This window comes from Protopterus annectens, chromosome 2.part1 (assembly GCF_019279795.1).
Source record: "Protopterus annectens isolate FY-2018-M chromosome 2.part1, PAN1.0, whole genome shotgun sequence".
NCBI classification, from domain to species: Eukaryota; Metazoa; Chordata; order Ceratodontiformes; family Protopteridae; genus Protopterus; species Protopterus annectens.
Genome location: NC_056729.1, coordinates 957,998,645 through 958,026,631, shown reverse-complemented (window position 1 = coordinate 958,026,631; position 27,987 = coordinate 957,998,645).

The following is a 27,987-nucleotide window of genomic DNA, read 5'->3' as shown; positions in this document are numbered from 1 at the left end:
AATACAGTCAAGAGGAGTAGGGTCATACAACCACAACACCAACAGTCTTACATAAACCTACAATATAAGAACCAGCAAAACACACACATAAATACACATTACCATACTCGGCGAATACAAATATTAATCTGAAAAAGAGAGAGTGTCCTTCTAAGCAGACAAGCAAGCAACATGCACCTCCATGCACATGCCAGAAAACACATAATACACCAAAGCAGTGTGCCTCACAACAGGCCCTAAGACAAAACAACATACCCAACACACTAGTAATAGGTGACTTCATAGTCAGGCACACAGATGTTCCACTCACTCGGCTGGACAAGGGGAAAGTTACTGTCAGTTGTCTGTCAGGTGCTATGATCCGCCACATAACACAAGCACTTACGTCACTCCAGAACAGGTACATATATGACGTGTTCTTTGTACATGTCAGTGTGAATGATCTGTGACATAGCTCACAGGACAACATGACAACAGATATATAGTAGCTCTATGATCATGTAGCCCAGGCTTGTATGACCCTGACGTTGAGTAGCATCTTACCTTCACCTACATGATACTGCAATATAACAGAAAGATGATAAACTTCAGCAATTGGCTGAGCTTCTGGTGTCATTCAAAGGGGATCCAGTCTCTGTCTGCCTGTGATGACATGATAGACAAGCCTCGTTGCTTCACTACAGATGGTTTGCACCTGTCGCCCCTATGCTTCTGAATACTGGCCAAGGCTCTTGCTGTCCCCATATTACCTTTTTTAGGCAAGGCTCAAAGTTTCATAGGTTCATAGGTAGGTATAAGGCTATCAGCCCTGGGGCCTATACAAGCCCAGCCAAAAAGGTACCCTGGCTTTTGCCACCCAAAAAATTTATTTTCCTGTGCCACTGTTGAGCAGAGACACAGAAGTGATCCCCGGGGTGAATTTCCTATTTCCCATCCAATCATCAAGATTTTTCTTGAAGAGTGCTAATGAGGAGCTTTGTTTGATATAGATAGGTAGTTTATTCCAGAGTATGGGAAGTCTCTGAGACAGGAATCTATCCCTCTGGCATGTTCTGTTTATTGTGGTGACAAGGTTTAGGTCCCTAGAGCATGTAGCTCGGAGGGATTAGGATTTTGTTAAGTGGAGCATGTCCAACAGCTCTGGGTTTGACATAGCTTTGAATGTTAGGCAGAGATCACTTCTGAGTAGGCGATATGCGACAGAGTAAAGCTGGAGTTTTTTGAGATGGTCTGTGTACGGCATGTATTTGAGGCCAGAAATCCTCTTTGTGACGTATTTCTTCGGCCTTTCCAGTTGTTGTAGATGGCCTGTGAGGTAGGTGGGAGGCTGGAATAATGGTTAAAGTATTTACCTTAAAGACACAAAGTACAGGGTTTGATTCTCACGTGGGATAACTGGTTAGATTTTAAAGGGCAGTTAACCTAGTAATAATCTATCTATGAACCTTACATACCAAAAGGGGTGTTGTACTCTATAATGGATCTAATGAGTGATGACTAGAGGAGAACAATGACCTCTTTTCTTCTGGATGAGAAACCTTTTGTGATGAGGTGTACCATGCAGAAGGATTTCCTGACTACTGTGGTGATGTGATTATCAAGGGAGAGGCAACTGTCCACCTGTGTCCCAAGGTCCCTTATCACACTTTCAAGTGTTAAGTATACTACCACCTATGTTGTAGTTCATGGGTACAGAGATTTTGCCAAAGGGGATGGCAATGCACTTTTTGGCATTGAGCTTGAGGCCATGGCTTTGACACCAGGCATCTGTCTCAGTGAGGCCCTTTTGTAGGATGTCCACATCGTTAGTAGTTTCAATTACGGCTCCTAGTTTGCAGTCATCTGCGAACTTCATTAGCCAAAGACCTTCTGTGTTAGCTTGTACTTCAAGGAAGTAGATACCAAACAGGACAGGACACAGGACTGAACCCTGTGGTACTCCACTTGTCACTGGTCTGAAGTCGGATTTGGAGTCTGCTACTTTCATAGTGTGGGTTCTGTCAGTGATCCAGTTGGCAACCCATCTTGTGACACAGGGATTTATACCTGGTTTAGTGAGTTTATCTATAATTCCAGAGTGGGAGATGGTGTCGAAAGCCTTGACAAGATCTAGATAGGCTGTGTGAATCACCTTACCCTTGTCTACGGCTTTGGTGACTGCTTCAAAGAAGTCTATCAGGTTTAGGAGACATGATCTGCCTTTTACAAACCCAAACTGGTTGGGTTCCAGAGTTTGGAGATTACCAATGTCTTTGTTTATAAGTTCCATGATGATATGTTCCATGGCCTTGCAGACCAGGCTCATCATGCTAATGGGGCACTATTTCCTGGGGTCCGTGGTGGCTCCCCCCTTGTGTAGTGGGATAACCATCGCTGTGCGCCATTCAGCATGCACAAAGTCTGAGGTGAGGCTATGATTGAACATGGTACTTAGGTGTGGTGCCAGTTCATCCTGCAATTCATGTAGAATGCAGCCTGGGATGTTGTCGGGTCCCATGGATGCTGTGTTCCTGGCTTTGGAGAGTGTGGTTGTTACCTGTGCAGCCATGATGACAGGAACTTTGCATTCATCCGGTATAGAGATAGGCTCCTTAATGGGTGAGAGGGGGGTAAAGTTAGCACTGAACCTATCTGCCAGGATGTTGGCAATATCAGTTGGGTCTGTATATTTAGTGCCATTGTGCTGTAACTCAGAGCAGATCTGAGTGTTGCCATTGAGATTCTTGACATAGCTATAGAATGATTTGTGGTTGTCTTTAGAATCAGTGGCAATTTTGTTTTCATAACTAGCTTTGGAGGGTTTTATCAGGGATTGCAGCTTCTTACTGAGGCTGACCAGGGAGCTCCTCCACTCATGAGATTTTACCCTCTTTTGCAACAGTTTCTTCCTTCTGTTGTACAGTTTGTTTATGGCAGGGGACAACCGGATTGGCTTCCTTTTCTTGGAGGATAGTGTCTTGGTTCTGTTTGGGATAGCATGATCCATGGACTCATGTAAGTGCTTATAAAGTGCAATTGTGTTGGATTCAGTAGTCGTAACTGTATTGTCCATCTGCATGGGTGTCATGAAATTCACCATTTCTGTCTTAAGAAGCATGAAGTTGGCTTTGGAGAAATTGTTTAACATGGTTTCCTTAATGGGGGATGGGGGCAGAATGTGGATATGTAGGGTAATTAGCTTATGATTGGATCGGACCAATGAGGCATTGACTTCAGGTGTGGAACACCAGTCACTCAGGACAAACCAAACCCCGTATGACCAACACAAATAACCACAAAGTGAGTTAAATGCTACTTATTGCCAGAAGTCTCAGCCTCCAAATGCACACACTCGAGGCACTTCTCAGTATGGAGAATATTGATATCTGTGCAGTAACAGAAACCTAGTTCAAGGCTCCAGAGAGCACACCAGCACTACCAGGATACTACCCATTCCATACTTTCCAGCATCAGAACCTGGATCATAGCCCTAGGGTGGGGATGTATCCATATCCATCAAGGATACCTACACCTCTCTCTACATCCTCTCTACAGGATATATACCCATAGAATGTTGCACAACAATGTTCTTCCCACTCCACAGTGGTGGGGCCACAAAAGACCCTTTGCATTCATGCTCTATGAGCCTGACAAGTCTGATCTGCAAGGCAATGGAGCCAATCATAATGGAAGTCAACAATAAAGGCATTGGGAACCTTCACACAGTTGAGCACACCCAGTTTGGCTTTGTCAAATGCAGATCACGCCTCCTGAACTGGGTGGATTTCGTTGAGACAGTTACCCAGCCTACAGGTGATTGAAAGGAGCTCCACACAGCCTACCTATACCTCGTTAAGGCCTTTGACACCATTCCCCAGTCAGGCATCATAGATGAACTCACCAACATGGGCATGAATCCATACATCTCAAGATGAATTGCAAACTGGCTCACAGATAGATCCCACAAATTAAGAGTTGCTGGCTACATGTCAGGCTCTACACCGGTAACAACTGGTGTCCCCCAGGGTTCAGTCCTGGGGTCCCTCCTGTTTGGTATAGACTTTGTAAAAGTTCATGCCAACACAGGAGGGTTGTGGTTGACTAATTTTGCTGGGAACTGAAAAATGCTTGTCATAATAGATTCCCCGGATGACACAAATATTCTGCAAAAGGGACTCTATGAGACAGAGGTGTGATGTCAGACTCATGGCCTCTAGCTCAATGTGAAAGAATGCACAGTAATCCCCTTTTGGGAAAATAAAGTACCCACAAACTACCACATAGCTGTTACCCCCTAAAAACTGACAAGTTAATAAGGGATCTGGGGACACATGTAGATAGTCATCTCAAGTGATTAGGAAATCCTATGTGGCCCACCTAATCAACAAAAGGTTTGCATCAGGATCAAAAGAGGTAGTGGTGGCCCTCTACTCTTAAGTCAACAGACCCATCATTGAGTAAAATGCACCATTTTGGATGTACTCGACTAAGCATATCCAGCAGCTGGGGAGACCACAGGGATACCTCACCAAGAGGATTACTGGCCTCAAACAGTTGTGTTATGCAACACAACTGGTAAAACTAAATCTGTTCTCCGTTGCATACCGCCTACTCAGAGGCACACTCAGCCTAATATACAGAGCCATGTCCAACACATAACTGTTGAACATGCTCCATCTACGGATAACAAAATTGAGTCGCACTACACACTCCAGGGATATGAACCTCATCACAACAATGAGTACAACATGCTGGTGGGATAGAGTACCATCCCAGACACTTGCCTTACTGTGGAACAGAGTCCCAATGTACACCAGACAGAGCCCCTCGCTGACACTCTTCAATAGGAACTTTGATGAATGGATGGGAAACAGACAATTCATGCCAGGCATCACATCAGCAGCCCCACTAGAAAGAGGCTTAGGGTACTAACTATTAGAACTAGGGCTTAGGAGACTACCTAATGGGGTGGTGAAAGCTGCACAACTTGCCTAGACTAATATATGCCTTCATGAAGATAGCCTACTACATACCTATGAACCTATGTAACAGGTACATGTCTACAGATGGTAGATGTGTACTTCATTGTACAGTCATATTGTACAGCAGGCACATGCACCACATACACTGTAATGCTTACAGATACTGGTGGCTATTATGTACAGTGGGTGAGATGTGCACCTCATGTCTTTTGTGCCATTGGGATGTGTGCTGGGTGGGACAGTCCTGGATGGCTCCCTGTCATGGTCACCCTCTTACACATATCTCTGCCCATCCATATTTAGCTTATTCTACTGTGTTCCCCCTACATATATATATATATAGATACATAGGTAGGTACTAGGCTATCTGCCTGAAGGCATATATTAGTATGGTCAGAGTGTGCAGTTATCACCACACATGGGGTTAGTTCCCTAGGAATCTGTGTAGTAGAGCTGATGAAGTGATCCATGGTGTGACAGTTCAGTTTCACATACACTCATCAAGGCGCCTTTGGAAGATTGTCATTGAGGGACTCAGCTTAATGTAGGTTGGGAGCCTGTTCCAAAGCAAGGGAAGTCTGTGAGTTAGTAATGTATTCCTCCAACATGTTTTATTTATTGTTTTGATGATGATATCCCTAGAGCATGTGGCACAGTGAGCTTGGGTTTACTTCAGATAGAGCATGTACATCAGTTCTGTATTAGACATGGACCTGTCTGTTGGGCAGAGATCACCTGAGTAGACAGTATGCAACAGAGTACAGATTGAGTTAACTTCAGTCATGTTGCATGGGGCAACTGTTTGAGGCCAGTAATCCTCTTGTTGAGGTACTTCAGTGGTCTTTCCAGCTGCTGAAGGTGCCTAGTCAGATTCATCACAAGTGTGCCATGATACTCTCTGATGGGTCTGATGACTGATGAGTAGAGGGAACCTCATTTGACCTACATGCAAAGACCTTGGCAATTTGTGGGAACACATAGCATGATTTTCTAACCACTTTGTGAATGTTTTTCTGGAAGTAGAGATGACTATCCACGTGTCCATAGATCCCTTATTATTACCTCCATATTTAGGGTGTTGGTACCTATGTGGTATTTGTATAACTGCAGCTCGAGGCCATAATTTTGACACCACATCTGTCTGACTGAGACCCTTTTTAAGGATGTCTCTGTTGTCCCAAACATTGATTATGACAACCTTTTTGCAGTCATCCACAAACTTTGCTAACCATAGCCCTCGTGTGTTTGACTGTATTTCTGAAAAGTATACACCAGACAGGAGGGGTCCCAGGACTGAGCCATGGGGGACAGCAGTTGTTACTAGCTTACAGTCCAACAGGGAGACCACAATTCTTACCTTGTGGGATCTATCTGTGCCCCCGTTGGCAATCCATCAGATGACATACTTATTTATGCACAGGTTGTTGATTTTGTGGATACGACATGTGTGTGGGATGTTGGAAAATGTTTTTTTCAAGGTCTATGTAGGCTGTGTGGAGCTCATTTCATTGATGTATGTCCTGGGTGACTGCCTTGAAAACTATCTAGCAGGTTTAGGGACCATGATCTGCCCCTGACCAAACCAAAATGGGTAGGGTTGGATGTTTGTAGGCTCCCAATAGCTCTGTTTATGAGTTCCATAATGATGGACTCCATGGCCTTGCAGATCAGGCGTATTAGGCTTATAAGACAATAGTTCCCATGGTCTGTTGTGCAACAACACTTGTGGAGTGTGCCAAACATTGCTGTAACCCATTCAACAGTTTCATATCCTGTACAGAGGGTGAGTCTCAACAGACTGTTCAGGTGCAGGGTCTGTTTGTTTTGGAGTTCACATATGACACAGCCAGGGACACCATGTCATCCTATAGACACCATTTTTTTAGGTTTGGATATAGCTGTTTATCCATTGTATATGTTATTTCTGGCTTTTCACAATCTCCAGGTATGGTAATGGGCCCTTTTGTCAGTGAGAAGGGGGTAAATATGTATGAATCTGTCTGACAAGATGTTGGCAATGTCAGTCATGTACATGTATTCATTTACACTTTGTACTGACTCCGAACATATATGAGTTTACATTGATATTTATGACATAGCTAAAAAAAGCTTCATGGTTCTCTATGAACTCTTTGGCAATATTTTTGCCAGAACATGACTTGGATAATGTTAGGAGTGCTCATTGTTTCTTGATGATACTGATCAGAGATTTATTGATCTTCTTTGGATTTTCACTTTCTTTGAACATCTTAAGTACTTGTATTACATAGTTTGATTATGACAGGGGTCCAATATATTTTATGGGTCTGTTTTCATATCACTGTGTGGGCAAGGCATGATTGGTGAATAGTGATGTGTCTGGAGTAAGAATTGCAACTGCCAGATATGTGTGGCCCACTGCTGTACTCAGACATGGCCTAAGTGTGAGAGCATGCCCAGTATGACCTTTCAGTATGTTGTTGACTGACATTTGCTTCGTTTGTTTGTGTGTGAGCATGCCCAGTATGACCTTTCAGTATGTTGTTGACTGACATTTGCTAAATGTGTTTAAGTGTGTGAGCATGCCCACTATGGGCATATACATACTATATATGTGTGTGTGTGAAAATTCAAGTTGTTTTTTGCTTCAGGGTTCACCTTTGTGTTGTACATCGACAGGAAGCATGCTGTGCCTGCAGGGCTTCCATGAGTCAATTTGCATATACTTATCAACATTTCTACATACAGGGGGGACAGCTATTATTTGTACATTTCTACCCGGGGGGGCACACCTGATTGTTACTGTGGGTGTACATAGGATGAGGGGTACACCTGACACTTATTCACATTTGCTAGGCCTGCACTGCTATGTCAGGTACTCCATTTTAGTCTGTACTGTCGCCTATCATACTGGCTTGAGGCATACCACTGTACTACATACCTTAGCTTCCAATTACATGCATATTAGTTTGTGACTTCATAGCCTACCCAACCCACATCACACTGCCTGGCCTGCTGTTATCTGTCTGCATAGGCCTGGAGGAGGTTACTCTTATGCCTCTTCAGAGGGCATGATACAGCATTTGTTTTTGTCTGCGTTTGTCTACAATTGTCCTGCTGGCTGTGACTGTTAGGTATGTGACCCCCCCCCACAAACTGGTATGTGTGAGTGACTTAAGTTGTGTCTGTGCCAATGAAATGCTGTCATGGCTTAGTGGTTCAGTATTGTGACTATAGTGCACAGTATCCTGAGTTTGATCCCTATCACTGATTTTTATTTTCCTGCTGGGCAGACCTGACTGGTTAAGGAACAGTAAAGCAGGTGTGAGCGTGTTTACCCGACTTTGCCCAACATTGCCCAACATTGCCCGATGTTGCACTGGTCAGCGCAGTGCGCAGCTACAAGCAATTGTATTTAAATATTCTCAATACTGGTAAAATGTGCTTAGCAGTGCTTTATATTGCTTAAAATATGGCACTCATGCCTCAGGTGGTTCTGCAGGGCTGCCTATGTCGGATGCACATAGTACACTCCCTATACATGTTTGAAAACAGGTAGTGTTAATTAGGCATCCCATTTACTGTATGTGCGAGTCAGAGAGAGGTGTAATTTCCAGGGTTCCTACTGAATCAGTGTATGTGTTATGCATTGCCTCTTTGCCAAGGCCAGGGAATTCTGGGCATGCCTACTTCTGCCTACTGGGGCAGGCTCAGGCTGTTCCTCCGAGTCACACTGTGCCTGTGCAGGCCTTGGCAATGATGGGGGGCTATTTGGCCCTGTCCCATGCTTTTCCTGCTGCAGCTGTTTCCGCAGGATCATATTGTGTAGCATGGCACATACCATATCAATTTGGGTACATGTAGTTGGTGAGTACTGCAAGGCTCCACCAGATGTGTCCAGGCACCGGAACCATGACTTGAGCATCCCAAAGACACGCTCAGTTATGTTTCTTGTTTGTGTGTGTGCCTCTTTATGTTGTTCTTGTTCAGGTGTGTGTGCATTTCTGATGGGTGTCATCAGCCATGGCTCCAGTGCGTATCCAGCATCCCCCACTAGGTGACCATCAGGGATGTCCTCATTGGCAAATCTCTGGTACAGTTGCGTCAGATGCCAGATGTGGGAATCGTGATAGCTTCCAGGGCAGCCAGCACACACATTCATTATTATGCCCTGGACATCACACCTGACCTGGCAGTTGATGGAGGGGAAGCCCTTGCAGTTGATGTAGACCCTACCCCGCTCACTGGGTGATGCTTTGATGCGTATGTGCGTGCAGTATATTGAATCCACTACCTCAGGGTATTCTGCTATTTGGTGGAAAAGACGCATATTGCTGGCCAATGCCTCACTGGAATTGGGGAAATATACATGGTCACCGACATGTGCTGACATGGCATCCAGGAACTGGTGGAGTACCCTGGATGCTGATGCCTGTGAAATCCCCATCATATCACCAGTTGGTCTTTGGAAGGAACCTGTAGCTAGTATTCTTATGCCAATGCATACCTTGGTATCCACTGAGATGGGTTCCCCTCTGTTGGTTCTGTGTGTGAGGCATGGCTGGCACAGCTCAGCAATTTGCTGTAGGAGATCTCTGTCCACCCTTTAGCGCTCCACTATCTCCAGCTCATGTAGCTCCTGGTAGGTTACCCTGGGTCTGTACACTCTTCTCCATCTCCTCACTGTGGGTTGCTCAGCAGCATTCACAACATCACCACCCTCAGCACCTTGCACATGTTGGTTTATGATAGCAAGAGCAGCACCTAAAATCTGTCTGACTTAAGCTTTTTAAGCTTTCCTTCTTTGTATACTGCAGTGTTGCAGAGTTCTTGGGAAAAAACAGGGGGGAATGCTGTTTGCAAAGTTTAAAGTGCTGGGCTGGGCTAGTCTGCTAACTGTATAATTGGCTGATTCTGATATATTTCATCTGGCAGCTTTGCTAGTTCTCCTTGGTTAACTTCCTACTACTTCTTTTCCTTCCTTTTGCCTTTCTGTTTCCGCCCGGGGGGAAGCGCCATGCAAACAAGCGCAAATGTGCGCACAAGCGTGCACACACTGTGTGCATGTTTGCAAGGAGTTTCCTATCTTTTAACATTGTGCACCTTTGGTTTGAGGTTTTCAAATAGGACAGTTGTAGGCATGCCTCTTGTAATCCTGAACAACTCAAAGCAAACATAAGCCACTGTGCTCCAATTAGCTTACAGCCTGTCTGACACACCACTTCATGATGTCACCTATATTCTACTCTACTACTCACCTACTCCTACTCTTACACTCTTGGGACATGGCTCATATACTGGGGAAATTGGGATTCACTGTCCTTATCCTTATTTGCATAAGATTGCCTACTAATGCATCGTTACATCTCTGACACTGAGCTTCCCCCCTTAGCAACCACTACTCAGTGGCCATGTTGTCTTCAGCCTGCCATTCACCTGTATGGAAAAATAAGTTTTTTAGTGAAAATGCCTATTTCTGTTTTTTTTTTTTAATTATTTTCTTGTTTTTATAAGCGTCGCACGTTTGCGCGGTGCTGCGCTATGCTTAAACATTGGAGATCGGGGAAAAAAAGTTAGATTTTTATATTTTTAAACATTTATAAATGCCAATGGCCTTATATTTGGCCATTGGCATTCTTACTCAACTGTATGCATCCTTTATTTGGAGCTGTCATAGCTCTATTTAGCTATTTGCAGAATGGTACTCCGTTACCAACGGAGTACATTTCTGCAGATAACACTAATCTTCCACGGACAGGTTAGTATTTCCTGGATCACAAATTTACCTCATTTGCATAGCTTTCACCAGAAAATGAGGTAATTTGCATACCATGATGCTGTCCTTGCAAGAGCAGCTTTAGCAGCTCTCGTGCACGCCCCTGCCAGCTGTTCCTGCATCGCATATCAGACATATTGCCTGTTTGACATCTTACACTACTCTACAACTCCGTGCAAGCTTTTGTAAATCTGGACCATTGTTTTTTAACTTTTTTGATCCTTTTTAAATTGATAATTTTATCAATCAAGTTCATCAATTTGTTTCCAATGATTCTTGGACAATGATAAGGTAAGACAATGAAAGTTTAGGCTGCACCCATATATATATATATATATATATATATATATATATATATATATATATATATATATATGTATATATATATATATATATATGTATGTATATATGTGTAAATATATATATATATATATATATATATATATATATATATATATATATATATATATATATATATATATATATATATATATATATATATGTATATGTATATATGTGTAATATATATATATATATATATATATATATATATTATATATATATATATATATATATATATATATATATATATATATACATATTTATATATGTGTGTGTGTGTGTGTGTATATCTATATACATATATATATATATATATATATATATATATATATATATATATATATATATATATAGGTATATGTGTGTGTGTGTGTGTGTGTGTATATGGTTTACTATGAAACTTTTGAGTGAACATCGCTGTTCACTCATATTATCGAGTGAAATATTCAAAATCTGGACTGCCGAAATTCCATATCAATGAAAAAACACCAAACTTCAACATTTACTTGCGGTTTTGGAACTAGACACAAGCACGGCCATACATCAAGACACAGCGAGATTTAGCAGTCCAGAACATTGGTGTCTGCAATTGCAGTGTTTGGAGTTTGGACATTCCACATTCTGACTCGGTGAATGTTCGCTTGAAATTTTGATTGTAAACCGTGTGTTGTGTGTGTGTGTGTGTGTGTGTGTGTGTGTGTGTGTGTGTGTGTGTGTGTGTGTGTGTGTGTGTGTGTGTGTGTAGGTCTATATAAATAAATAAATAAATATATATATATATATATATATATATATATATATATATATATATATATATATATATATATATATATATATATTAGATACCTATATGCATACATACATATACAGATAGATATAGCTATAGTTATATAGCTATAGATATAGATATCAATTGATATATACAGGATGCAAACATTGTTTTATTCAAGTAAGGAAAAGCCATTACAACTTATCAAAATCAGCAGAACAAAGTGCTAAAATCCACTGTTTTCTCCTGAATGAGATCGTGGTACAGAGGAGAATGGGAAATTTAGTGGGGGTTGAGGGGTAGTATTCTCTCACATGGGTGGTGCATAGGGGCTTGTCACAACACAAATTCAATGTTTTCTTTTTCTATGTTTTAGTACTGCTTTTATGTTGAGGGTTGTAGTGGGATTCCCCTGACAAAAAATAGAAGTACTTTTCTATTTCACTGCCTTGACAGTGTTGCTATTCTCAGTTTTACCCTTCCAAGGTTTTGATATTTTGGAGCAGTTAATCACATCTGTTAAATGAGACACAATTATTCATAGTACGTTCCACCTCAACTCAGAATATTTGAATTGTGCCAGCTAATGCTGCTTTATAACAAGTCATTTGAAAAGCATGGAAAAGGAGATGCTTATTCCTCCATCAGAGAAAATATAATCAGCTCCTATGGCACTATTTTCTTTGCAAAGTCTGTTTTAACCATGCTGCTGGATTGGAGATTTCCTGGAGGCAATCTGTCAGCATTCTGGGAACCGATCATTTTGTACTGGTGCTAATACCAGTTAACTTATATGCATAAGTTTATCTGTGATGGGTAAAAAATGGAACAAAAGGCAGATGTAAGAAGTAGCTTCAGCTGCACAATCAGGTACATGATACACAGTTGTTTTTGTCATGCAGTTTATGAAAAAAAAAAAAGCAAAGACTTCTGCTAGCTGTTTACCTGTCCTTTCTCGGCTTAGAGTAGCAGAAATGGAGTTGGTTAAGATTAGCAGTAGCTGATTAATCCATCTCCAGAAGTGTTTCAGAGATGTATTTTTATTGCCAAGCAGGAGCTGATAATGCATTTGCAAATGTGTCTTAGATATTCATTTTTATTTTGTTACCATGGATACTTTCATTTATCACCTGAGCTTTGCCCTCAAGCAAACTACATTTTCTGTGTGCAAATCCAGCTGCAATCATGGATGACTAGAGCTCTTTGCCAAATTAACTCTCTGTATAGTAACAAACATTTAGAGTATGCTGTGACATGATGTCCACACTATATAATATGATATACCAACATAAAAATGTAATGAAATGTGCATTTTGCTTCTGTTGTGGTATCTGGATCTCTCAGCTACCCTGTATATACCAGAAATATGATGTTTAAACCTAAAATGACAGGATAGCATGAAATTCTGAGTGACCTGTTTGAATTCCAGTTTTGTAGAGTTCAGTCTTGCTATCACCAGCAATGCATCATCAGCCTGTTGCATCAAAGCCAACAGTGATGATGAGATCACCAGAGTCGTACATGTATAAAAGGGAAGCAAATCCAACTTGATTTCCCCATGTCTGATAGCCCAGATGCTTCCAAGTGACAGCAGATTATCACTGTACAAGTGAGCAGGTCTATTGCACTAAAAGAATACAGAAGAGTATGCCTTTTTAGTTGTGGTGAAGATTTATTTTACTTTAAATTAATTTAAAATACAGCCAGCCACCCAGCAGCAGAGGAAGCCTGAGCTAGTAAGCACATCAGTAGCACTAAAATGGACAAGAAATGTGTCTTCTTAGTTAAATTAAGGATTTATTTTATTTTAAATCAATATAAAAAGTGGCTCATGACCCACAGCCACCATTTGCTCCTATATAATCTGGCTTCAGAAAGACAGTCGGCATCTCGTATGAAGTGAACAAACCACTGAGTAAGTGGACAGCTTTGGTGGCAGTACCTGGAGAATATCTCTGTGCCTCTGACATGGGGATGGATTTCTTCTTTCTTTCTTTTTTTTTCTTTTTGTTACTCTAAATAAATATAATGTAGTTCGCCACCCACAAGCCACTACAGTAGTTTGCTCCCACTCTATATGACTTCAGCCAGTGAATGAGGCATACTTGAATAAGAACTGTAAGAACAATTTCCTAATGTAGATGTTAGATATGTAATCAGTATGAAAAGAGAGCTCTCATGTAGATGTAAAGAAACTTTGATCATAGAAACATGTTAGTGTAACAGTAATAAGAAAATTAAAATGCTTTCATGTGATCTTTATAAGACAAAATGCATATGTTGCTGAGATGTCAGACTGTTACATGTGGCTGGTATGGAAAGCACTTTGCTGGATTTGCTGTGTCCATTGTCGGACAAGGCAGGCAGGGCAAGTACGTAATCTTTTTTTATTAACTACAGTGACCTTCTCCTTTGCTGCTAGTTATAAGCTTGGGGTACACAACCCAACATTTTCTTTACTTTTAATGATTTTTTTTTCATCTCCTGTTAAATTATATTTTCTCCTTAATATTCTAAGGTTTTGCATGACTCTGTACTATGTTTCATATATGAACCAGCTTTTACACAACCGGTATACAAAGGACGTAGTAAGCTATTTATCAATAGCTGTTTGTTTTAGTACTGATCACAGCTGAGTTTCTAGTGCGGCTTATGATGATTTCAGTTGCAGAATTTTTATTCAGTGCAACATACTTAATTTTACTTTTCTGAGGGGGGTATACTTGCTGACTGGCAGATACTACCTTGAAACATTTTATATTTGTCAAAACAATTTTATTTTGATCTTATAATTCTAGTTTTGGATTAATTTCATTATATGTGCCTAACTATGTATTTTCTGAGTTCTAGTGATATTATTTCATCAGATCAACATTTTGTAAATTCTGTGGGTAGTACATGTATGCTGTTCTTATACTAGTTTATTTTCTATTAGTCATTTATAATCCAAACTTATTAAAACAAGAATGTTCTGCTTATATTTTGCTTCAGTTTGTATTTTATGTTTATTTTAAACTCTGAGAATATGTGTTTCTCAGTGATCATATCCCTCAATCCTATCAGGAGTGAGAAGAGTTATGCTATTAGTTATTCAAATTTAATGGTAATTACTTGGCCAGCTTTTTGGCCAGATGTACCTACTTTTCAAGAACATTTGTCCATATTTTTGATGTCTGCACATTGGGAGGTAAAGTGGTGTAGCTGTGAGTTCTGGTATTTTCCATGTGCACTGAAACCAGTCGGATATCAGTGCTTCGCTTTAACTATGTTCTCTGAATTGTGTTTCACTGTTTATTGCAAATTTTCCAACTCTGTAACACATTTCTTTTCTTCTGATCAAACAGTGAAAAAACAAGCAGGTTTCTGTTCATGATTGTTAAAAACTAAGGCTCTTAAAAAAATCCATACTGTTGCTCTCCTACAGTTTCTGTCACTCTTGCTGGTGTGAATGCTGTAAAGCTGTCAGTGGTGTACAGCTAGGAGCAATCATAGGATGGAGAGATAAAGAGACTAAGAGCTGTTACCTCAAAAAAGCTAGTAAGGTAAATGACAGCCATCTCTGTCACCTGTAGTTACTGAAAATGTACAGAGAAATAAATATGCTACACAAATAAAGATGCAACAATTTGGTGGGCAGAAATGAGCATACGTACTAGGTTGTTTGGATGATGTTGCAGGAATACTTCATCTGCCTTATATACAGAAAGATTTTCAAGCAATTTACTTGTAGAAACCCACACCAAGGCTCACAGTACACATATGTGATTGTTGTTAGGATGATGGATATATGCTAACCAATCCTGATTGACTTGTGTTTAAAATGCACTTGAATAAAATGAACGTTCAAAACCTGTGGTACTGTATCACTTTGTATAGTTTTAGATTTGTGTGGTACTGCATGCACAGAAATAATTATAATAGAATTAGTAAAAATAAAATAAAGAATTTGAATCAACTATATTCCCTCACAGGAAGTCATCCTTATCACCAACAACATACATAAGGAGTAGTTGATGAACTTTCTGTAATACTTCAGTTAATAAGAAGTAGGTGGGGTTGCAGGGACCACATCTCCCCTCCAACATGCAGTCACATGCTCATCATATGCAATGACTAGCAAACATTATTGCATTGTAGATGGTAATTATTATGAGTCATTACACATGAGGGAGAGCTGACACCCCTGTTAACCCTGACAACAAAAATTATGTATTGTTTTTTTTTAAAAGCGTCACTGGAGGTTGAGCAGCAGCAGACACCCTCTAATATGTATTAATCCGCAGCAGTAATCATCTACAGTACATGAAGACCAACAGCCGTTAAAACATGCATGTTATGTTTGTTGCTTGCATTCAGGTTAAAGTGAAGATATATTTAGATTTCAGTTTTATTAGTTGCATTTATGTATTATTATAGACTGTTATCTCTGCTGTGGGAATGCAGCATATTTCAGCACCACGTTATTGCAGAACATGTTTTGTCCTGATAAGACATTACAGAAATGCGCATCAAAAAAATGAGGTTGATGGTTTTGCTACTCTGCATCCCTTGGGATACTACAAGAAAATGTCACCCATATTTTTGCATCCTTTGGCATACTATTAGTAAATCTGACCCATATGTTTGCATCCTTTGGAATACTACTAGCAAATTTCATGCAGATATTTGCGGCACTTACTCCAAGGGTCAGAAACGTGTAGCTGCCACCACTGCCTGGCAGTAATGACAGCTGTGAAGTGCATGAATGTTATATTCTTTTTCATGTTTAGTGCCATCACTAAAAGGTATATGACTGATTTCTAGGATATAGTCAGTGAGATTCATCAGTTCATTGAAATTCAGATAAATAATTCTTGATTAGAAGTGAAGAATCAAGAAAGCAAAAAGACCATTGCCTGATCTCAAGATGGTGTCACAAGATAAAAGTAGATTAAAAGCCTCCACATACAGATTAAATAGCACCGTCTAAGAGGAACATGAGTGGATCTGTCTGTGCGAAGAAACAAATGCCTGGCACTTTTTCCCATGCATACTGTTTGCTGAAGGGGAAGCTTGGATTTCAAAGGATAGGAAAAGGTAAGGGAAACAAGAAACATTCTTAAAAAAAATCCTGACACCACTGGAAGATAAAGCAGAGAAAAGACAACATTAAATATTGGGTGACTGCAAAAAGACAGAACAAAATATAGTAAACAATCTTGTTGAACACAAAATAGTTATCATAGGCAATGATGATCAAAGAGTGAAACGATACTAATTTCATTAACTTTAATCGCACTTTGACTTAGGAATGGAGTCCATTCCCGTCATGGTATTAGAAACCCAAAGAATTGGAGAAATTAAAAAAGAGAGAAGCAATGATGATCAATTGCTGGAATATTATATGTACTCATAATACTGCATTCTGCAGCTGTTTTCAAAGGAGCATCACTAAACATTCAATATGAACTGCAGGACTGCACATTGGCAGTATGCATGGAAGAAATATGAAAAGAAATAAGTATTGCAAAATGTAATCAATATTTGCAGATGTCTGATGTTTCCAGGGTTATGACAGGCTGTTACTCTATTCTACTTTGTTGTTAATGGACAGATAAAGCCATTATTTTGACAGCACCTGGACATTCTGCAGAGCATATTGTTTGTGTTGTACATGTACTGTTATGGGATGTAGTTGTAAACTACCTTTACAAAGTAGTTACATGAAGTTATCATGGCACATCTGACATGAGGTGAGGGGAGCATGGAGCCAGGCAATTGTAAGGCAGGGATTTAAATATGCTTGCTATGTGCATTGCTATGTATACAAACTTAATCTGCGGATGCAATGATCTACACCACAAAATTTATTCTAAATCATGATGAAATTCCATTCTATGTGTTAGGATTAGTTTACCGACAAGTTGCTCTGAATAATACAGCAGCATAACTCATGCCAAACATGTACTGAGGACAGTGGAGTTTCAATACAAATTCTGTGTATAAAAACATTATTGAGTGTTTCCGACATTTGTCATAGTCTCATATTTCCTCAGTAATAAGTGTGAGAGAAGCGTCAAGATGAAAGTGACTGTTTAAAGATGACAAGTTTACATTTTGGCATACTACTTTCCATCCTATAATGACCCATGTTGACATTCCAACAGACATATTCAGCACCGTACTACTGATTGTAGCTGAAGTCACAGAGAATGCATGCAAATTAAATACTGACACAACTGTAGAACAGCAACTAGAGTCAAAGGACATTTTAACAAAACATAGAATAAACCCACCAGTATTCTAACCACTACACTAAACATTGCCTGTTGCTGCTAAGGAAGCCTGTTATGTGGTAAAAGTCAAGGCAGAATTAAGGTTTCAACAAACTGGGCATCTTCAAGCATCTCATTTGCTATTCACCAGAAACTTTTCACAGCATTCAAAACAGTTCCTAGAGCACATCCATACTATCATCATGTACACTTGCCCATTCCTCACAAACTTGAGGCTCAAGAATTGAACTGGCCATACTGTATCATTATGGAGACTGGCAGTGCTGTTATGATGTTAAAATTCTTGCTTGACATTTCAATAAGCACTAAGTTTTCAGAGAATTTCACTCTTTTGTTAATTTTATTCACCATGCTAGATTATACTACTGAGACAGAAAAGCACACCTTAACAAAGATAATTAAAACATTTCTTCATAATACCATGCAGCATGAAAAACTGAAAGTTCTGCCCATGATTTCTGCAGATACAAGGACAGACAAATGGACTTTGTATGTAAATAAGAAAACTAAAAAAAAAACTCAGTAACACAGAACACATATTTGATACTAAACTACTGTAGGAATTGTTTTTGAAAGGCTTTCCTCAGGAAAATTGAAACAATCCTTTTGAATTTGTTGCCAGAAAAAAGGTTGAAATCCATACCAGGATTCTGAAAGCTTAATACTATGTGGAGGCCTTATTCTGGAAAGTTTCCACATCATGCTAACCCTTTTTCATTCAGAAACCACTCTGCTACTAAAGTATAGCCCTAATAGTGGCTTCAGCACAGACAGTGGTATTATGGGAGAATCCATGTACTAAAGCAGCAGTATCTGTCCTCTCACTTAGAAATATTCATGGTACAAAATTATTCAACTGAGATCACTTGGCTGGATAAAATTATGCTAAGATGAAAAAGTTAACACCATCAAACTCAGCAGTCACCATTCACTCCTGTGGCAGTAGTCATGGTGCAGATAAGTATAGCAAAGCAGTAAAGCTGGGGGTGTGTCAGTGTGTGCTTGTGTTATACGTGTGTGGGTATGTGTGTGTCTGCATGGATATGAACGAGATGGTAAGAATATGTGTGTATCTGAGTGTATGTCTGCTTGAGTTGTCACACAAAAGGGTTAGATGAGGAATCACATGTTTCGATGTGTGTAGGATGTTGGGGCTTGTGTTTGGGTGTATGGGTTAGTGCTTGCATGAATGTGAGAAAGAATGTGGAAGCTGGATTGTGTGTGTGTGCGTATGTGCGTGTGTGCACGTGTGCGTGTGTGCGTTTGTGTGTGTGTGTGTGTGTGTGTGTGTGTGTGTGTGTGTGTGTGTGCGTGTGTGCATCTAGGGGGACACCTTTGCTCGTGATGCATGGGCTGCTAGGGAGAACAATAACACAATCAGGTCGGACAGCATGGTATTTGATTCAGAGACATGGAAATGAGATGCTAATGAGGCTGTTTTCATTGTAGCTTTATGATGGCTCTGAAATGGAATTTTTCACTTTTGTGCAAAGTCACTAACAAGAATTGGCCAATTAGCATGGACAGTGTAAAATGACATGAATGTGATGCAATTAAGAAATGGTAGGTATTTCAGTAGGCTGCTTCTCTCTCTCTTTTTTTCTAAAGAGCCTTCTTCTTTGCCTTCTCTCTTTTTTGTAAAGAGCCTTCTTTTTAACTCTCTCTCTCTCTCTCTCTCTCTCTCTCTCTCTCTGTTGTAATGAGCCTTGTTCACTTTCTCTCTTTTTGTAATAAGCCTTCTTAGCCCTCTCATTTTTTTATAATGTCTCTTCTCCTTCACTCTCTCTCTCTCTTTTTCTAACAAGCCTTTTTTTCTGCTCTCTTTTTTTGTAATGAACCTTCTTTTTTGCACTTTCTTTTCTTGTAATGAGCAGTGGAGGTGACATGAAGCCACTACTGTGTAGATTTAAGGATCTGATGAAATCCATTGTTTTAGGATAAAAGTGCTAAACCTATTTTTTGGTCAGTTCATTTTGCAGCATTTTTAGAAGACGTTTATTGTTATTTTTATACAAAGATGCACACCATTATGCATACCAGTTTGCAGACATTCAGCTTGCAGTTTGATAAAACAATGGAAAACATACCTATATATTTGTGGTGCATTCTCAGCTATTGCCTCTAAGTCCCAGATGTACAAGATTTCCCTCTTTCTCCTCTTCAGGTCATCATAATGGTGATGTCACTACTCATAAATGTGGGGGATATCAGTAGCAATGGTAATTTCCCTGCCAACCAGTCTCACGCCTACATCTTGCATTCTGAGCCTTGGAAACCTCCCTGCAGCAGCCTGGATTCATAAATATTTTACCAGGAGCCCAACAAAGACCCTGGACTCCTGAACACCCCATTTCTGCACCCAAAAGTGTGCACATTCACCAGCACTGTGTGCAATATCAACAATTGATTACACTGCAATGAATGGTGCAGAATTCCCACCTATTCCACCTAATATAGGCTGTTTTCCCTCCCTTACACATTGCTGAGCAACAGTCAAAAAAAAGCTGTGTTGCTTAACAGTGTGCAAACCAGCTAAGCAGAGGGAAGCAGCATAAAAGCTTGCACAATCGAGGTTTTAGCAAAGCATAGCACCATGCAAATAGTAGTAGCCATTAGCACATTTATTCAGTGCTCAGCACAGTGCAGCAGTGCCATATTTCACAAATTTGTTTTTAAAATTAAACCTATATAATAAATTAAATTACATACATCTTATCATTGCTATGGACTCAGACCCAGAACTTACTAAGCATTAGGCTGTAACTCTACCCATTTAGCTACTTGGATATTATGAGAATTAGTATGCCTTCACATATACTACTGTGCAAACACGCCTAAACAGACCCAGAAATAAATAATTAATTACATCCAGTTTCGATTTTTAGATGTCTGACAGTCATCAGCTATGTATGTATGAGCTCCACTCGGCACAAACAGCACCATCATTAATATGCATGGAGTGCTGTCAAGGGGGAAGAGATCAGCAAGCAGGGGGCGGCAGAAACGGAAAGGGTCAGAGGGGGAATACTCCGGCCCTACTCTGAAAAAGATGTGGGAAAGAGTGGAGAGTCACTAGTTGTGAATCTATCTCGAAGAGTATTAAATAAATATGAAGAACAGATTCTTAATAAAGGATTTACCTTTATACTTACTAGTGGTGGTGATATAACTGATGTTGTTTTAGACATTAAAACGTATGTGCAGAATGTACAACTGAAATTATTGTTTGGTAGTAATGGGGGTGATGTGAATGGCGATGAGTTTTCCGTTACATTCCGCACACCTAGCACTTTTACTCCCATGTTACATCCTCTTTTAGACACCTTCTCCAGGTTAGTGGAGAATGATCTACATAAGTATTATGGGAGGAATTATAATGTTAGAAACAGGAATAAGAAACAAAATGTGTCTTTCATGCAAAGAAAGGCACTTCAAGAATTAAGCAAGGACTGATCAATAATAGTTAGACCGGCTGATAAAGGGGGCCCCATTGTTTTGATGGATCATCATGATTATTTTGAAAACATTAGGATGATGTTAGAAGATGAAGTTTTTATTCTAAAATTGATATACAAGAAACAACTAGTAAAGTGTTTAGGGTGTATGACATGTTGGACGATTTGGTTAAAAGCCACAATATCACTTGGGAATTGTTTAAATATTTAAGAGTTAATAATCCGCTCCTACCAGTTATACAAGGTCTACCTAAGGTTCACAAATCCATCTCCAATCCGCCCTTATGCCCTATTGTTGCTGGCCAGGAATGGCTCACTGAACCATTCTTGATTTATTCAGAGTATTACCTGAGGACAGTTGTAGATGCCAACCCTGTGATTTTAAAAGACAGCAAACAATTTCTTTTAGACCTTTACAGTTACACCAGGACTTTAGGTGAAGATGATTTTTATATCTTAGTAACATTGGATGTTATAAGTTTGTTTACGGTCATTCCCAATGACCTAGGATTTGCTAGAGTGCAACAATATTTATACACCAAATCCAATTTGGATAATATCATGATAGACCTTTTGGCATTATTTTTGGAGACAGTTTTACATAACAACATATTTATGTTTGATGAGAAAATCTATCTTCAGAAAGATGGCGTAGCTATGGGCACTTCCTGTGCCAATAGCTACGCCAACATAGTGATGGCTGATTGCAAAGAGGAACTTTTATTTCTACTTAGGGCATTCCAACAGCATGTTGGTTTTTATAGACGGTTTGTAGATGACCTCTTTTTGATATGGAGAGGTGATGAAAGCAGTCTTTTGAACTTTGTGTCTGTTATGAATACTTTAACTGATTTTCTCAGTTTCACTCTATGTTATTCTACTTGAGAGTGGACTATTGAATACTTCTGTTCACAGGAAAGTGTGTCACAGGAATACTTTACTCCACAGACACAGTATGCATCCTAGATATGTCTTTGATAATGTAGTGAAAGGACAAATGATGAGGGCATCTAGATTAAATCCATTGGATCAAGGCTATGAACAAGAGATATTAGAACTGAGAAATAGGTTTACAGACAGATGCTACAGTAAAAATGAGGTGGATAGGGTGGTCTTAATGGTGAATGAGTTAAGGACCACAAGGGCACGTCCATATTTTTCGGACTGGGGGAGTAATGTTTACGCCAAACAGCCCAGTAGAGTGAGTGACCTGAAAATACCAATGTTCTTCACTAGTGATGTGGATGCTATCAGAGAAGTTATTAGGAAACATTGGGATACTTTATTATTAAATGAAGATATCAGTAATATAGTGGGTCTAAGAACTACATTTTTGTATAAAAATAAGACAAATCTGAAGCAAAGGTTATGCCACTATCCTGTTAGTTCGATTAATTCTGGACTCAGTTTTTCTGTTTATAATACTATACCCTGTAACTCATGCAGACAATGTCAGCACATTGACACTGGCAATGTCTTTAGACAACCTGTTTCTGGACATGAATTTTATTTTAATACTCACACCAATTGTCGAAGTGTTAATGTTGTCTATCCTGCTAGGTGCATGTCGTGCACAGCGTTCTACATTGGAAAAACTAATAGGCAACTACGGGAACGCATTAGAGAACATGTATACCATATAAGAATTGGTACAGAACACAATACTTTAGCTAAGCATTGTAAGCAATTACGTGCATTATATTATTTTAAATTCTTTGTTATGCAGATTATTGCACCGAGCACCAGAGGGGGAGACATGGACAATTATACCGAAGAGTGTGAGTTATGCTGGATTATCCGCTGTAGAGCAGATAGACCACCAGGGTTGAATGATAAAGTTTATTTACAACCCATTCTTCGGAAAAGAAGATTACCTAAACCCAAATTGAGAATGGTGGTGCAACATATATAATAAGTTCATTATATGTTTTGTCTTAATTTTAATATTATCCATGTTTTTAGATATAATATACATTTTATGCATTTTAATTTTTATACATTTATGGCTGTCTTTTCCCATAAAATGAATGAAGATTTAAAAGTATGCATATGCTTTTGCTTTAATTGTTTAATTGAAATTATTGAAGCATGTGATTGTGAATATCCTATAATGAGAGTTTCTTTGTTATATAAATGGTCTAATTTTGTTAATGGTTTTAAAGTCTGATGAAGCCTCAGGGTGAAAGCGCTTACTTTTGCAATAAATAATTATTAGTCGTTCGACCTTGTGCTTGCGTTCAAGTTCATTTGGAACATTGGAATATTTGTTGGCGTTACTACTGCATTGGTTTTACTGCTGTTTTTGCTCCTGTGCATGAATTGGAACTTGTTGTTGCTCTACTTTGTTATTGGTGTCACAGGAGCGCTCATCCCTTTGTTGTTCCTGCTCTTTTAAATTCAATACCTCCCTCTTATTTCAGGATGATTATACATTCTTATTTGACAGAGTGTGGGTTGAACACTTAGCAATGAGACTAATTTATTGCTTATGGTGAAGGTCTTTAATGCTTTTAACATGAAATATAAAAGACATTTTGTATGTTAAGTGGAGTAACTCTCTAAGGAAAGATAACATGAATAAAAAATGAGGGGTGAATAGTTTAATGTTTAAGAACTTATTGGCAAATCTTATTGGGAATGTACTAGATAAAAATACTTAGCACTTTCTTTTCTTCTTAGGTACCCAAACGATAAATGACAGCAATTTGTTTTATGTGGTTTTAAAACTTTTTGAAAGTTTCAAATGGGTCGGGGGGGGGGGGGCTAATGCACATGAAGAGATTATTTAATTTAATGAAACATAATGTTATTATAGAAGTTAAGAATGCCCCTGACATTGCCACCACACATATGTTTTCTAGATCTGATGGTCAATGTTATGTTGTTTATACACTTTTTATGTCATATATCTTGTCACACGGCCAGCCCAGCTATCTGGAATTTTGTAAATATTTCTATGCCATTTGTGAATATTGATATGATTTATACAGAAGTGTATGTAAAGTACTAATGTAAACTGTAACCACAGCATGCCCTATTGGAATAGAACAAGAATGTACCTGCTCTATTGTGACTGTTTAGATGTATATGTTTAATAGAAACTGGAACACAGGAGGTTAACTTGAAAAAATTCAGAGAAAATAGTTGAAATTAAATTGTTTTTTTTTTTATAATTACTGGGCCATAAACAGAAGATGTTAGCTCTCGGTTTTAGTGCAGTAGCAGACATAATGGAACTTTTTTATTGTCTTGACAGAGAAGTATTTATTATTTTATTTATTTAAGATTTGTTAACCGGGAAAGTCCAACTTGGAACAAAGCCAATTTTCAGTGGAGGCCTGTGGAGAAAGGCTCCAGATGCATGTCTTTGTAACGTAGTTACTAGGTTTGAGATGTAGAAGAGTTTTATTGTTTTATGACTTCCAGGATCTGCAAACCTGTGAAGGATATGTATTTTTCACAGAGCAATCCTAAATTCTGTTAGTTTCTGACAAGGGGGGGGGGGCTACTTGGGAAATGAAAGTCAGGTGACAAAAAGTGATATCATCCAAGCTAACCCAGCAGTAATATTTGATATTAATTTAAAAACTCTGTTAGAGAGAGACTGTGCATTTTGTATTTTGTCTTTGACCTAACAAAAACATCCAGTCATCATCATACCTGGACTTGCCTTGCTGTAAGTACGTTTTTAGGGCATAGTAACTCTTTTAGTTTCAGATAGGAATATAGTAAAGTATAGCTTAGATGTTTTCTTTATTTATTTGAGCCTGCACTGCAATATTGTTTTAAATATTTCCTGTGCTTTTTGAACGCTGATGTAACTGATTACTTACTGAGTATTGTCTTGTTCTTTTATTATTTATTATCAAATATATTTAAACCTTTTAATTGTGGCTGGTCTGTTCAGAGATATTTAAGCTCTAAGAGTACTTGGCATATCTATATGGTGACACTGTACAGGCCATCCCTAAATAGTTTTGCTTTTGGTCAAACTACCATTTAGATTAATAGTAACATTACACAGTAGGATTGGACACCATCTATTAAAGGCCTTAAAGTAGCTGATAAGTAGAAGTTGGTGGCAGTAATAACTACCTTATAGTCTGGGCAGAAGGGGCATAGCTGGTAAACCTGTGCCAGCCTTTCCCAGGAGTGTCTGTGTGTGTGTGTGTGTGTGTGTGTGTGTGTGTGTGTGTGTGTGTGTGTGTGTGTGTGTGTGTGTGTGTGTGTGTGATTGTGTGTTATGTGTTTGTATATAAATCATATCTCAAAGAGTGTGTGTGTCAGCTACTTGAACAGAGACACGAAGCACTGATTGGGCAGAGAGGGTACTGGAGATCTTGGTTTGGCCACTCAGCTGAGATCTCAACTCTATAGCTGTGCCAGTGGGGCGTCTTAAAGGGGATTCAGAGAAAGGGAGAGAAACCAACCTCAAACTGACTGCGATCTCTATGTGCTCTTAAGGGAAATTGCACTTTATTGTGTGTGTACTTGTCATCCTTCCAGTGTGTACATTCCCCACTGTTGTCAGTGGTGAGTATTGAAGTTCCTTGATTACTGGGCCAGTGCAGGGGGAATCACATGTCTAATAAATAGTCATTTTAAGACAGACAAGTACCATATAAATACAAAGACTTAATGAAGTTTAATAAAAGGAAAGATGATGAAATGAGCTTGAATAATTGGAGACACATGTTTTCGATGAATATGGACTATAAGTTTTAAGTGCTTGTTTTTAACAATATTTGCTGAAAAATTATAAAAAAAATCTTTTTTTTTCCAAATGCGGATTGGAGTGGGTTATAAAGATGGTATTAGATGATTTTTTCTGGTGGTGGGGGAATACTTTAGGAAATCTGCATCAGAAATACTGTTATTTTAGGAAGTACTGATTTAAACACTATGGTGTTGAGTGATAGGTCATATATATCTATAGCTTATAATGCTATAAATGGCATTATGGCAGCTGGCCCACACATTAAGGTTGTACGCTATAGCTCCTGTGGTACAGGGTTTGATTCTCATAGCCCTGTGTAACCTTGAGCAAGTTACTAAACCAGCCATTATTCTTGAGTTATCCCTGAATAGGGGAGTGTGTTTCTGGTCGGCCTACCTGGTTAACATATAGGATTATTATTATGCATAAACAAATGCTATTCATTTTCCTTGCAAAATGTGTTTCAGAGCAGTTATATAATTATTTGGTTTGCAAAACATTTTAAGTTGCCTTATATGCATTGGCTTTAGCAGTCATTGAATGTTTATTGTGATATTTTATTTGTTTGTTTTTTCTCTTCTTTTAGCCTTTGTTCACTATGCATTATGAACTGTATTATTTAGGTCATAATGCTATTACGTAATGCATTTTTTAAATTATTTCTTATATAAATTACTTAATGAATTTCTAAAATTGTTTGTTAAATGTTATGCCTTCTGTATTCAATGTCTGCATATTACTGTATATATGTTGTATCTGCCTGCTTGGCCCCTAGACAAAGCTGAAAAGTATTATTGGACCAGCTCACTTACCCAGTTAACAAATATTAAATAAATTAATAAAATAAACTAGATTGTTGTTGAAACTATTGCACAGAAATTATTATAAAATTTTCAGTAAAGCTTAATATTACACAGAAATTATTATAACATTTTCAGTAAAGCTTATTAACCCTTTCATCACGTATAACCACATTATGGACATTTTTTTATGTGAAGTTTTTTTAAGGATAAAAACTATAATGTATAATATAATCCATATAGAAAGCATGTGTGTTCTTATAAAACTTTGTAGTTCATGGGATTCTGTTATTACCCCTAGTTCAGCAGTACTCTAGCATGAGACCTGATATTAACAGCACTTTCAAATGTGTATAACAATTGTTAATATCAGATCTCACACTAAACACTGAGTACTATCCATGCTCACTAAGGGCTTTATTGTGTTTCAAAATCTGTAAAACACCTTGCACTTTATTTTTATATAACCAATATTATATGGAGCAGATAGAGCTGAGTGTACTGCAAAAATTATAATTGGGCCTCCGATTGTAACCCTCCATTGTGCTCTCAACACGAATACCAAGATTAATCTCTTGACCTTTGTTTTTGACATGAAGTTGTTGATATAAATATTTCAATCACATCTTAATGCTGTTAGGATTGGAGACCCAATGAAATAAAATTATTAAAAACACTTTTGAGGGAAATTTAAGTCAGCAGATGAATAAAGGTAAATACATATTACTAGAACCGGGTTATCCCAAATAGTTTTTGGAAAATTAGCTTTCTGTTGTTAATAATGAAGTTGCATAAAATGATATATTACCACATTTGAGTAATGGTAAAATGGGGCTCAACTTTAAGAAAAAACAATGTTCAGAAAAAAATTTGTGCAACTCAGTTTATGTATTGTTCTAAATGAAGTAGAATT